Below are 12,410 nucleotides of genomic sequence, written 5' to 3' on the forward strand. Positions count from 1 at the left end.
CATTAGGAGATTCTGGTGGCATCCACCTCCCTGACTTCAATCTCTCTAGCTGTAAGCCTGAGGATTGGAAGACTTGGCACAGTCTTTCCTCCCCAAGAGTACTGCGCTGGTGATGTTTGCAGAGTGCATCACACTCCTCTGATAAAAGGTGTATCCTGAGTACAAAATATCATTGTCACTGTATTCCACAATGTGGCTAAATATAGGCTTGCACCAATCTGCTAAAGAGCAGAGTGTCTCTTCAACATTTGCCTGGAAGGAACAAGTGGCCCAGGGGCTGCAGAGGATGCAGCAGAAAAGAGCTGGAATGCAGCATCAGTGTGCCTGAGACGGGGGCATGGGGAGAGGGAGAGAAAGACCGTGCATGCCCTCCTGGTGGGCAGCCCAAGCCCACTGGGGGACAGTGAGTCCAGAGTGCAGCAACGCTGGAGTCCTGCTGTGAAAGGCCACGATAGCTGAGCCCCTGCGAGGAATGGAGCAAGGAGATCACAGAGCACGGAGCACATTGCATCTGCCCCACGCAGTGGCAGAGCAGGAAGCTCAAGGGCCTGGCGTTAAGAGGTACCATTCAAAGTAAGAGGGTAGGAGTCTCCCTTGCTGTTGTTGTTGTTTTGTTTGTTTTTGTTTTCTCACACAGTCCCAGAGGGTGCTGTGGTGTCCTGACACGCTCCTTGTGTTGGAGCTGTTCTTCATTATGTCTAAGACTGAGCAGGCGTGAGAGCTGGGCATCCTCCCCTTGCTGCACTCCGCTGGTCCCCAAGACACCCTCCCCATGCACTGCTTCCTTCCGCTTGTCGCCTGCGCACGGCACCACACCCGGAGCTCTGCTTGTTCCCTCTTCGGACTGGCAGCTGGTTATAGAGGTGTCTGGGATGTCAGCTCTGAAATGCTAAAAATAAAACCAAGCTTTCCATCCTGGGATGTCTCATTAGTGTGCTTACAAATGAGTCCCCCTGCAGTTTTTCAGCAATTGGCTAACAAGCTCTAATTTGAGCGTTTGGGTTGGACCTTGGCTCAGCGGGAGCAGACCCGGAGCAGATGCCGTCTCCGAGCAGCCTGTCTGGGGAAGCCGGTCAGTTTCCACTCTATCACAGTCTCACAGAACAGGGAAGCTGCAGGAAGGTTGACAAAAACACAGCAAAGCAGCGAGAGCCTCCCTGGTGGAGAGCCACACCCAGGTGGGTGTGGGCATGGAGAGCAGTGGGGCCCACCTGGGTGGGTGCAGGGGGCTGGGAGGAGGGGCCGAGAGCACTTGGTATGTTAGGTCAAGGTGTGGAGGAAAGGGCTTGGAAAATTCCTGCAACAGCTTCCTGGCCCGGTGAAATGTTCTTGCCAGCAAGCGTGAATCTCTGATTTGTAATAAAAATCAATATGCCTTGCATGCCAGCTATGCCTTCTCCAACCCTGCACTTGTGATGTCACAGGTTGTCATTCTGGGATTGAGCAACCCTTTCAGGGTTGAGCCAATTTCTAGGTCATGTGGAGTGGGCCAGCTTTAATGAACCTGTCTAAAAGGAAGGAAGAGAAAGCTCAGCTCATCGGGAAAGGGAGGAGGACCTTGGCAGCCGTCTCACTCCTCACCAGCTCTTCTTCTTGGATCTTGTTCTGACTCCTTGGTCCGCTAATGGCCTCCTGGATGAAAGAGTTAGGTAATGATCCCCGCCTCCCAATACTCATTGCTCAGTTTCAACAATCATCAACATTTTGCCAATCTTTTTTTTGAGACAGAGTTTTACTGTTGTTACCCAGGCTGGAGTGCAATGGCGTGATCTCGGCTCACTGCAACCTCCGCCTCCTGGGTTCAAGCAATTCTCCTGCCTCATCCTCCTGAGTAGCTGGGACTACAGGTGTGCACCACCATGCCAGCTAATTTTTTGTATTTTTAGTAGAGACAGAGTTTCACCTTGTTGACCAGGATGGTCTCGATCTCTTGACCTTGTGATCCACCCACCTTGGCCTCTCAAAGTGCTGGAATTATAGGCGTGAGGCACCGCGCCCGGCCCATTTTGCCAATCTTGTTTCATCTCTCCTCTGATCTTTTTCCTTTTCTGGAATATTCAGATTCTCTAACTTTGCGAGTGGAACTAAGAGCCTTCCTCACCCACAGCACCACTATTAGCCTATAAACCTCTTTTAAGGACAGGGATTCACCTCAGCTCAATTGTTCTGCTACACATGAGGTACCTGGCTTCTGTGTTGAGAGATGTTGCAATTATATGATTTTTAGCACATAAAGTGTTAGTATTCGGAATCCAGTTTGGCTCACTCTAGATGAGCCATACAGTCTTTATTTTTTCTCCTCTCCCTTTTGTCTTCTCAAGTTGAAATAGTTACCAGCTTTCCCATATCTCCCCCTGCACCCTCTATTGCCACTTGTTTTTCTTTCTTTTTTTTTCTAACCACGCCATGAGGTATTTCACCAGCAACTCTTTATTATCTAACCCCACTGCACCAGCCCAGGGGATGTTCTGAAAATTGACAATGATCATGATATACCCTGGGTCCAGAATACTTCTTTATACAACGGTCGTGTATGAAGACAGATCTGCCAGGCTCCATCAGGAAATCTCTGTGTCTCCTTCACATCCAGAGGGACAGAATATTATCCGGAGACGGAAAATGCTTCCGAGAGCCTCTAGCACAGGGGTCCCAATCCCCCAGCTCTGACTGGTACCAGTCCCAGTCTGTGGGCTGTTAGGAACCTGGCCACACAGCAGGACGTGAGTAGTGGGGAAGTGAGCATTACCACGTGAGTTCTGCCTCCTGTCAGATCAGCGGGGGCATTAGAGTCTCACAGAAGCATGAACCCTATTGTGCAGTGCACATGTGAGGGCTGTAGGCTGGGTGCTCCTTATGAGAATCTAATGCCTGAGGATGAGGCGAAACAGTTTCATTCCGAAATCAACCCCCCTGCCCCAATCTGTGGAAAAATTGTCTTCCATGAGACCAGTCCCTAATGCCAAAAACTTTGGAGACCACCGACCTAGTAGACCTGCCTGCTGGGCTTACTGTATATATATGAAATTGATAATTATTTCTTTTGTCAGAAATTGTAAATGTTACGTCAGTATTTCTTTCGTATTTCCAACATCACACCAAAGGTGAGTCTTAATGCTTTGTTTCAGCTGGTTTTTTTTTTTTTCCCCTTAGGCAGAGAACAAAGATTGGTGGCTTCCTCCTGAGCACTCTGGGATGTGACATTACTTTGGGGGCTGCTGAGTGCCCTTACCTACAGCTACTCAGATGCAGAGGCAGGTGGGTTGGGCCAGGGAGTTTGATGCTGCGCCTCCTTAAGTGAGAACTGCATCATCCAGTCAGCTCTCAGCCAGATGGCACCCCGAGGTTCTGAGACTCTCTCAGCACAACAAGCACATCTGCCAGTTGGGTTCCTGTGCTTGTCTCTCTTTTCTTCTCGGCACTAGACACCAGGGCTTTAATTACGTAGCCAAAATCAGCTGCAACACACTCCTCCGTCTCATCCGGGTTGTACCAAAAAGCCCTTGTTGTACCCCCCAAAAGCCCCTAAATGTGAACAAATCATGGCTGGTCATCAGGGCCAGAGGGCGCAAAGCTGCTAAGTGGGCTGAGCCAACCCCGGGCGCCTTTGGTCCTCCCTGTAATGATGCTCTCTTCCTCACAGCCCTCTTCGCCCTGCTCTCACCCTCCCACCTGCTGTCTGAGGGCCCCTCGTGTAGACACTCAGCCAGGCCCAGACCTCAGTGCTCTCTTGGCCTGGCCTTTCCACTGGGTTTCCTGATATCCTTAGTGCCTGGGGCCCCAGGGAAAGGCTTGGCCAGAGAGCTGCTTGGAAGCAACAGTTGCTATATAGACAATTGAGAGAAATCTGTGTGGCTGAGCGGCCAGACTCTTCTGTCAATCCTGCCCAGATATCCTGCTTTCCTCATCACAGCCAGCATTTTTTTGAGTGCTCACTGTGTGCCAGGCACTTTGCTGTATTAACTCATTTAATCCTACGACCCCACCCCGTGAGGTAGGTGCTGCTGTTAATCTCATTTTACAGATGAGAACACTGAGACACAGAGAGGTTCAGCCACTCGCCCCAGATCACCCAGCTAATAATAACCAGAGGTGGGATTCATATCTAGGATTTAAGCCTGACTCAAGAGCCCAACGGCTTTTAAAAGAAAACCTGAAACGATGTAATATTCCATCTGACATGGAAAAAAGAGAAAAAATTATTGGCTCAAAGGGTTGCATTCTGATGCTTTCCTTTTCCCTTTTCATTTTCTTATTTACACATTAAAAAAAATTATAGTTCTCACACAGTGACTTTGTCAAGAGTAAATATGATAGTGGAGCTTCAGATAATGTGAAAAACCAGTGGAGGAGACAATTTTAGGAGGCTTTGCTGTGTCCTCTTCACCTGACACAGGTGGGTAGCCTTAGGTCTGGTTTATAATCTTGCCCAGCCTCATAAAGGAAAGACTAAAACTCCTAGAAGCACCCCATGTTTTCAGAGTTGTTATGGAAATGTGGTATGCAAAGCCTCTGAAAGGAAAGAATCATCTTAGGGACGTGAGGATCTGCTAAAATCGTAAGGGCCACGTGAATAAGAGGAGGATTGACCTGTGATGATGATTGGCAAAAAATGAAAATATCCACAAACTCCCCACCGTGGAGGAGGGGTCGTACGCAGGAAAGGACATTGTCTCTGCCCTTTGGATATGTTGAAAGATGCTCTAGCACAGAGAAATTCACTAAAAACTAAATTGCAGAGGAGCATGTGACACAGGTCATAGAGCAAGGGGCGTTTTGAGAGAGTACCAGGCAAACCAGCAAGGGGTAAAGGCAGAAGATGGAGCTGTGGCTTGGAGAGAGGACTTGGAGGCTGGAGAGCTCACGTCACCAGGCAAGACCTAGCCGCAACCCACATGCTCACTGCCTCCACTGTCCTTCCAATATGTGCCAGCCTATTTCCATGCCTCCTGGATCTCTTGCCTCTAGCTACAGTACCTGGCATGCAGCTGGTGCTCAATATACTTTTGTTTAAAAACAAATCAATGAATAAATGAATAAGCATGGCAACTGAGTTTTTACCATGAAGTTCGTCAGGTGTATGAAATTTGAAGAGCCACTTCCACATCTCCACTGAATTCCCCTTTGTCTTGTCAGTTTCTCCCTCTTCCTTTACTGCACCTCTCAGATCTCGCAGCACAGCCTTCATGGTGTCACTCACCGTGGGATATGTTAGGCTGCATCCACTGCATTATTTGGTGTGTCATTAGTGCCCTGACCTGGAGAGAGATTGCCTTAAAAGGGTGGTTACCCTCACTAATAAGCATTACGCAATGTCTTCACTGCCTTCTCTTGGCTCTTTCAGTCTCCATCCTGGATCCTACTGATGTGATCTTTGGTGATGGCGCTGGGTGAACATGGTCCTGACAATAAGATGTGCATAGGCTCACCCCTAGCTCAGCCTCTACCTTACTCTGGAACCTCTAGCTCATCCCCTACTATATATTGGGGGTGGCAGGTCTTACCCTGGGTCCCCAACATGGTTCTCACTAGAGACACTTGGGAAAGCTCATTGAAAAGTTACTGTTCTGAATGGGCATGGTGGCTCACCATTGTAACCCCAGCACTTTGGGAGGCAGAGGCAGGTGGACCACCTGAGGTCAGGAGTTCCAGACCAGCCTGGCTAATATGGCAAACCCCATCTCTACCAAAAATACAGAAATTAGCTGGGCATGGTGGCAGGGGACTGTAATCCCAGCTACTTGGGAGGCTGAGGCTGGAGAATCGCATGAACCCAGGAGGTAGAGGTTGCAGTGAGCTGAGATCGCACCATTGAACTCCAGCCTGGGTGACAAGAACAAAACTCCATTTCAAAAAAAATAAAAATAAAATAAAACTTACCATTCTATTAAATGTACTCTCTCTAGTGAATGAAATCTTCCTGGGTATAATGATTTGAACATTCTCTATAACTCTTCACTCCTTTTTACACCATCTTTTTTAATGAGAGAAAAATACCCTGTGCACTATTTTCTCCTTTCCCTTTTTCTAGTTAGAATTAAACAGAAGAAAAATGGTGCCATCATTCCCAGAGGTCCTCAGCATCTTTACTTTACACTAGAAAACTCTCAATCCAAAGCTAAAATTCATATGTAAGCCAATGTCCTTCAGCTAATGGTTGCTTACATATTCTAAAAAGCTTTGTATTTCTGACTTCGTGTTGTTGTTAACTCTCTATTTCTCTGGAGCTTATTTATCAGTCTGAAAAAATCTCCTGGAAACTCCTCCCCACATAAAACTATTCTAAACCTGTGTAAAACCTTTAATTTAATCAACACATTACCATTTCCTAAAAAAGGGTAAATGAGATCAACTCAATTTATACCAGGAAGAAAGGAAATTAATTTCATTCAATTATAAATAGGAGAAGGCTTTATACAGGTAACAGTTTAACAATTATAGTAGTGGGGATTATGAAACATTCTGAATCAGGATGCCAAGAGGTCACACATCCCTGATAGTTTTCAAAATACCTCCCCAAATCCTGAAAGCAACAATTTAGTGAAGGCCCAAGAGCCAAAATAGTCCTTAAGAAATGAAAAATAATGACGCCTAAAAAGAGGGAATTGTGTAATAATCAGAAATTAGATTTGACACTGGTGACTCACCTGTATATATACCCAGAGCTTGCCTTCTGGCTACTTCTAAGACTGGTAGACAATGGATTGTTTAAGCCATGTTCAGAAGATACCCGGCACCTTTCTAGAAGCAGATTTTTTGTGGGTAGAAGGGAAGGAATCCAGGATTTGTGGGAGAGTTACAATAAAATATAACCTAAGGTGATTAAAACAGAATGGCCCCTGGACAGCAATGCTGACTTGCACACTGAGGTCAGTGGACGTGGATTCATGTAAGCTGTCTACAGACCAGCTGGTAAAAATACCGGGGAATGGTTAGAAATTAGCAGGAAAATATGCCAACCGTGTTGTTTATTCTGGAGGACAAATTATGATTCTAGAACACATGAAAGAGAAAATTGCATGGGACGCTAGAAGTCATCTTCTTATGCTTCACCCTCATAGGAAGCCGCACGCCATTTGGATTATTGCACTTCTCAAAGTACATGGAAAGACTTGGGACCATCCAGAGAAGAATGTTACAAACAAAAGGGCAGAATGCATGATGGCAAAGATGCCCCATGAGGAAAGGCTGAAGAATCAGGACTAGTGGAGCTAAAGAGAAAAACTCAAGTGATAAAACATTATTGTTTTCAAAAATGTCCCAGGTTTTTGGCTAGAAGATGTCACTCATACGTTTCCCGAACACATGGCGGCCCCTGGAAGACAAAAGTAAAGATGGAAACCAGACCAGTAAAGAAGTCCTTTGATGGCCTTCCGAGGCAACGCTCCCTCACAGTTGCGGGCAGCGTCTCATCTTTGTCACTTCTGGCGTGATGCTGCACACCCACAGCCAGTGCATCATCTCTGCCTGTGCCCGTGTCTTGCCTTCTTTCTCTCCTCACCTCGACCAGCTTGGCCAGCTCGTTGGTCACTGGGGTTGCACTCACCATGCACGTACCTGGCTCCCACAACCTCAGAAGTTCTCAGTACAATGCAGGACTGGAGATTGAAACCAATGAAAGGTTGTTAAATAAATGAACAATTTAAAGAGGAAATATTTAATGCTGAGAACAAAGACTAGAAAAGAGATGTCTCGTAAGAAATTTCACAGTGAAATGCCATGTGTTGCACTCTGTAAGTTCCTCTCCATCTCCTTAACACAGTGTTTAGTGAAATCTACAGTGCTCACTTGTACTGTGTGGAGTCTGTGGGTGAAAGCTTGTAGATATCCAACATTTGTGTAACACTAGAAAGTCCATTTTGCCCTCTCTGAGAAAATCTAGTGATTCTGCTGTTATGTCTAGATTCAGATCCCTCAATAAGAGTTCTCTTGGCCTCATTTTCATAATGATCCTCAGAAGCATTTACTAACTAGGCTGTACCCACCTAGTACAGCTCTGTCCATATGGTAGGTCTGCAATAGATTCTTGCGATCTTATGGTAATTAGACAGCAATATGATTCTGGAATTGTGGCAATTTAGTTATTCTGTTCCGCTGACCTCGCATGTGTTAGGTAACTCATGCCCATCCTTGTAGGTTTGTATTTAGACGTGTCATCCTGGGAGCCACTCAGCTTCCTGGGAGGATGGGGATGGAGAGTCTACTGAAGTTCTTCAGCATCTCCAGTTGACCTTGGCAGGGACCCTGAGTGAACTCCATGAGGATCTACAGGGAACTGGCAGCTGGCCCCTTTTGCTGTTATTTTCCTGAAACCATGTTACATTATAAGAGGCTGGAAGGGACGGTGAGAAATCATTTATGCCATGCGTCTCTGGGTAGAACAGCACACACCCATCGCAGGAGCTGGATGCTTCCCCTCTTCTATTCCCCTCCACATCCTTCCATTATGTCTTTTCTTTTTATTTGTTTCCAAGCCACGTTTATCTCCAAAGTCAACCTTTGTTAGGTTTACTTTAGAACACCACAGTTCCCCATTGCATCTCTCACCCCCTTGCCAAAATTATGCAAGTTAAGAATAAGCCCCATCTGGTTGGGGTTGTTTGTGATTGAAAAGTAATTGGGTTATAATATGCTAATTCTTATGTTAACATTTGGCTCCAAAGATAAAGAGACCTGGAAATGCTAATATGAGAATCCTCCCACAAAAAGGATTACCAGCAGGAAGTTTGCAGGAGGAGAAGAAAGGAGGGGACCCAAATGGAGCAAGGACTAGAAACGCAGGCCCTTTAGAAATAATAAAGGGGTTTTATTGGTTTGCTTCTTTATACTTTCTTTTATTTTGCAAATTTTGTGATTACTATGTGCTACTGTAACACTTAGTAGGAAAAATAATGTAATGTCTAAACAGAAAAAAGAATGAGGAACTTTTAGAGCAGAAGCAGAAGGAGGAAAGGCTGAGAATGGCCTTAGCAGAGCCTCTCCCAGGAGAGGGTCAGGTGCTGGCCCCAGCTGGCTTCCCAAGACAGGAAGACTTGGGCTCAGGGAAAATCCATGGCTGGGATCCAAGGAAGTTGATGAGTCAGCTTTCAGGTGGGTGAGCGAACAGTGGTTCCAACCTGGGCCTCAGGACCAGTGGGACTGAGAGGAAAGGGAAATTCTATCTTCAAACTTGGTGGAAGAGGTCGATGCGAGCTTTGACTCAGAAACTGTAAAAACCATATCTGGTTGATGTTTCTCGATTCATTCATTTCTTCAAGGAATCTTCTACAAATATCTGTTACCCTCTCTGTACAGTATACTCTGCTAGTCTCTGTGGGTACTGGGAAGATGAATAAACAGCTTCCCTGTGTGAAGAGCAGGGGCTTTCTCTGTGAGCCTGTGAAGGAGGCTGTGCAGACATCAACCTGCTGAGGTCTTCACACCCCTCCTCCTGGCTGACCGGGAGCACTCAGTGATGAAGGAGAGAGAGGATGGCCTTGGCTGGTGGTGCCTTGAGAAGTGCTGGAGAAGAGCTGGGCCCTCACTTGGGAAATATTTTCTTTTCTTTGAGACAGGGTCTCACTCTGTCACCCAGGCTGGAGTAAAATGACATGCTTAGAGCCCACTGCAGCTTCAACTTCCCAGGTTCAAATGATCCTCCCACCTCAGCCTTTCAGGTAACTGGGACTACAGGCTCGTGCCAGCACTCCCAGCTGATTTTTGTGTATTTTGCAGAGATGGAGTTTCACTGTGTTGTCCAGGCTGGTCAAGCGATCTGCCCACCTCAGCCTCCCAAAGTGCTGGAATTACAGACATGAGCCACTGTGCCAGGCCTCACTTGGGAAATCTTAAGAAAAGAAAGAAGGTGGTGAGCTGGAAAGGGCCTTGAATTATGGCTCTCTGACTGTCAGCTGCCCCAGGGCGTGTTCCATCCTGAACCTTCATCAAATCCTTTCCTCACATGAGTCCACCGATAGGAAGCTCTGAACTTCTGTTAAAAGCGAGTAGTTGTGACCAGGTGTGGTAGCTCATACCTATAATCCCAGCACTTTGGGAGGCCAAGGTCGGTGTGTCACCTGAGGTCAGGAGTTCGAGACCAGCCTGATCAACATGGAGAAACCTGGTCTTTACTAAACTTACAAAATTAGCTGGATGTGGTGGCACATGCCTGTAATCCCAGTGATTTGGGAGGCTGAGGCAGGAGAATTGCTTGAACCCAGAAGGCGGAGGTTGCAGTGAGATTGTGCCATTGCACTCCAGCCTAGGTAACAGAGCAAGATGTCTCAAAAAAAAAAAAAAAAAAGTGGGTAGTTTTCCTCTCCTCATCACCAATGGTCTCTTTCTGACCCTCTTGAAACCCTGCAATGAATTCTCAAAAATATTAAGGATCTATTTAGCCTCTTTTCTTCCCTTACCTTCAGCAGGACGTCGCATATCATATTGGCAGCAGATGAATCCCATCTGCACTATTGAGGTCCAAGATTTCAATCAGTGAGTTACGGACACCATCAATGAAAACAGCAGTGCATCAGGGAATCACGTGACGATCATAGCTAAACGAAGCCCTATCCTGAGAGGACTCTGTTGATGCCTCAGCTTCTCGCTTCTAAGCTCCTGGCCCCATTCGGTCTGAGGCAACAAAGATTCAGATTGATGCCATTTATTTGCACCAACGTGCAGAAGAGGCAGCGGAAGTGTTGGGAGACCTCTGAAGAACCATTCACTGGGGTGAGACTAAGCCATACCTTCTACCCTGAAAACTTGGTCTACGACCGATAAAGTAAGTTCTCCCAACAAATGCGAATGATGTGCTGTGTGGCTAGGATGGGTGCAGCTAATCAGTGCTCAGCGCATTTCCCCGGGAAAAGGTTTCCAGGATGCTTTTTAAGGAAAGCAATGAGCTGTTTGTTCCCTGGTTGTGGGAGAAGAGGGTGTTTGTTGATCACACATCTTTTTAATTAGTTATAGACACAGATGGGTTTTTTTTTTCCACTTTTTTTCTAACATATATTTACTTATCTAATCAAAGGTGTCCAGTATAAAAATGCAGGAGTCAGACTTCCTTAGCCACCAGAGGCGTCTTTTCCCTGCTTCTGTGTTATTAGCTCTGAAGGTCCTTGATAGATTGGACCAGTCTAACAGGCCTCTTATCTTCATACAGATGTAACACCAAGCGAGGTGCTGTAGGCGGGCCAAACACTACAGGTGTCAAGCAAGATGTGTGTTGGGTTGTGTTCATCCAATTCATATCAGGGCTTTGTGTAATTTCATGCTTCTCTCCTTCAGCGGCAAAGTAACCGTGCTTAGAAAATCCGTTTGACCTTCTCTGAGCCCAGCTTGCTTATCCACGTAAAGAGGTCTGGACTGAATGTTCCCAAGTTCCTCCCTGCTCTAAGCTCCCAAGCTGAAGCTGGCACACACAGCAGGACCTCCGCGGAGGAGCAAACGTCTGCTCCATGCCCACCCGATAACACTCCTCGGTGCCGTCGGCTTCAGAGCGTGGGTTCCGAGCTCCTGTCTTGTCTGACTGGAACAGTTCGACTTCTGCTGCAAGGTCCAGCTCAAACACCATCTCCTCTCAGAGGCCTTTCCAGCCCTGTTCTTTTCCACACGTGTGTGTTTGGGCAGACACACGTATGTGTCAGGGTCCCTCTGTAAAGAATCTGAACAGTCTAATTCTAAAGGGGCTCCTAGAATGACACCACCTCAATTTCAGTGGAGGCATCACTGCACGGCTAGTGATGGCATTCAGGACCTGCTCTGTAAAATGCAGCACCTTGGCATTTGAGAAAGCAGCAGATGCAGAACGTTCTCTCTGACCTTCTCCTACCCTTCTGCCCTGAAGCAGGCCATCAAAGACTAAAGGAGGTGAGAAGACCCTCTTGTGATGACACCCTCCCTCCACACCCAGAGGAAAGCGATGTCTCTATCTGAAAACACAGGGACACAGAGAAGAATGTGAACAAATAGGCCTGGCTTGTTCTCCTCAATTTATAACCATTAGGAGGGTGGCTCATGCCTATAATCCCAGCACTTGGGGAGACCAAGGGGTGTGGATCACCTGAGGTCAGGAATTTGAGACCAGCCTGGCTAACATTGTAAAACCCCATTTTTACTAAAAATGCAAAAATTAGCTGGATGCTATGGTACGTGCCTGTAATCCCAGCTCCTCAGGACACTGAGGCAGGAGAATCGCTTGAACCTAGGAGTAGGAGATTGCAGTGAGCCAAGATCACACCACTGCTTGGTGACTGAGCAAGACTCCATCAAAAAAAAAATTATGACCCTTAGGTCATGCCCCTTGGACAAGTCACCCTCATCCATTTTTGTCCACTCTTCATCAAATTTCACATAAAATACCTTCTTTTGGGGGTCTTCATTGCTGAAGGCTTTTGTGTCGCATAAAACTTACACTAAATCAATGTGTATGCTTT

At 46.7% G+C, this 12,410-nt stretch overlaps 1 long non-coding RNA gene across 2 annotated transcripts; it reads left to right on the forward strand.

The window, feature by feature from the left end:
* The first annotated feature begins 230 nt into the window (after positions 1–230).
* Positions 231–12,410, forward strand: LOC118153927 (uncharacterized). 2 transcript variants are annotated; one of them, XR_013536432.1, is made up of 8 exons: positions 231–573; positions 960–1,178; positions 1,425–1,649; positions 3,151–3,255; positions 7,059–7,730; positions 8,134–8,341; positions 10,401–10,756; positions 11,263–12,410. It is a non-coding gene; the product is annotated as an uncharacterized LOC118153927 (long non-coding RNA). The 2 variants fall into 2 exon arrangements; XR_013536433.1 differs by having other exon boundaries at positions 1,019–1,178.

This window comes from Callithrix jacchus, chromosome 5 (genome assembly GCF_049354715.1).
Source record: "Callithrix jacchus isolate 240 chromosome 5, calJac240_pri, whole genome shotgun sequence".
Taxonomy (NCBI): domain Eukaryota; kingdom Metazoa; phylum Chordata; class Mammalia; order Primates; family Cebidae; genus Callithrix; species Callithrix jacchus.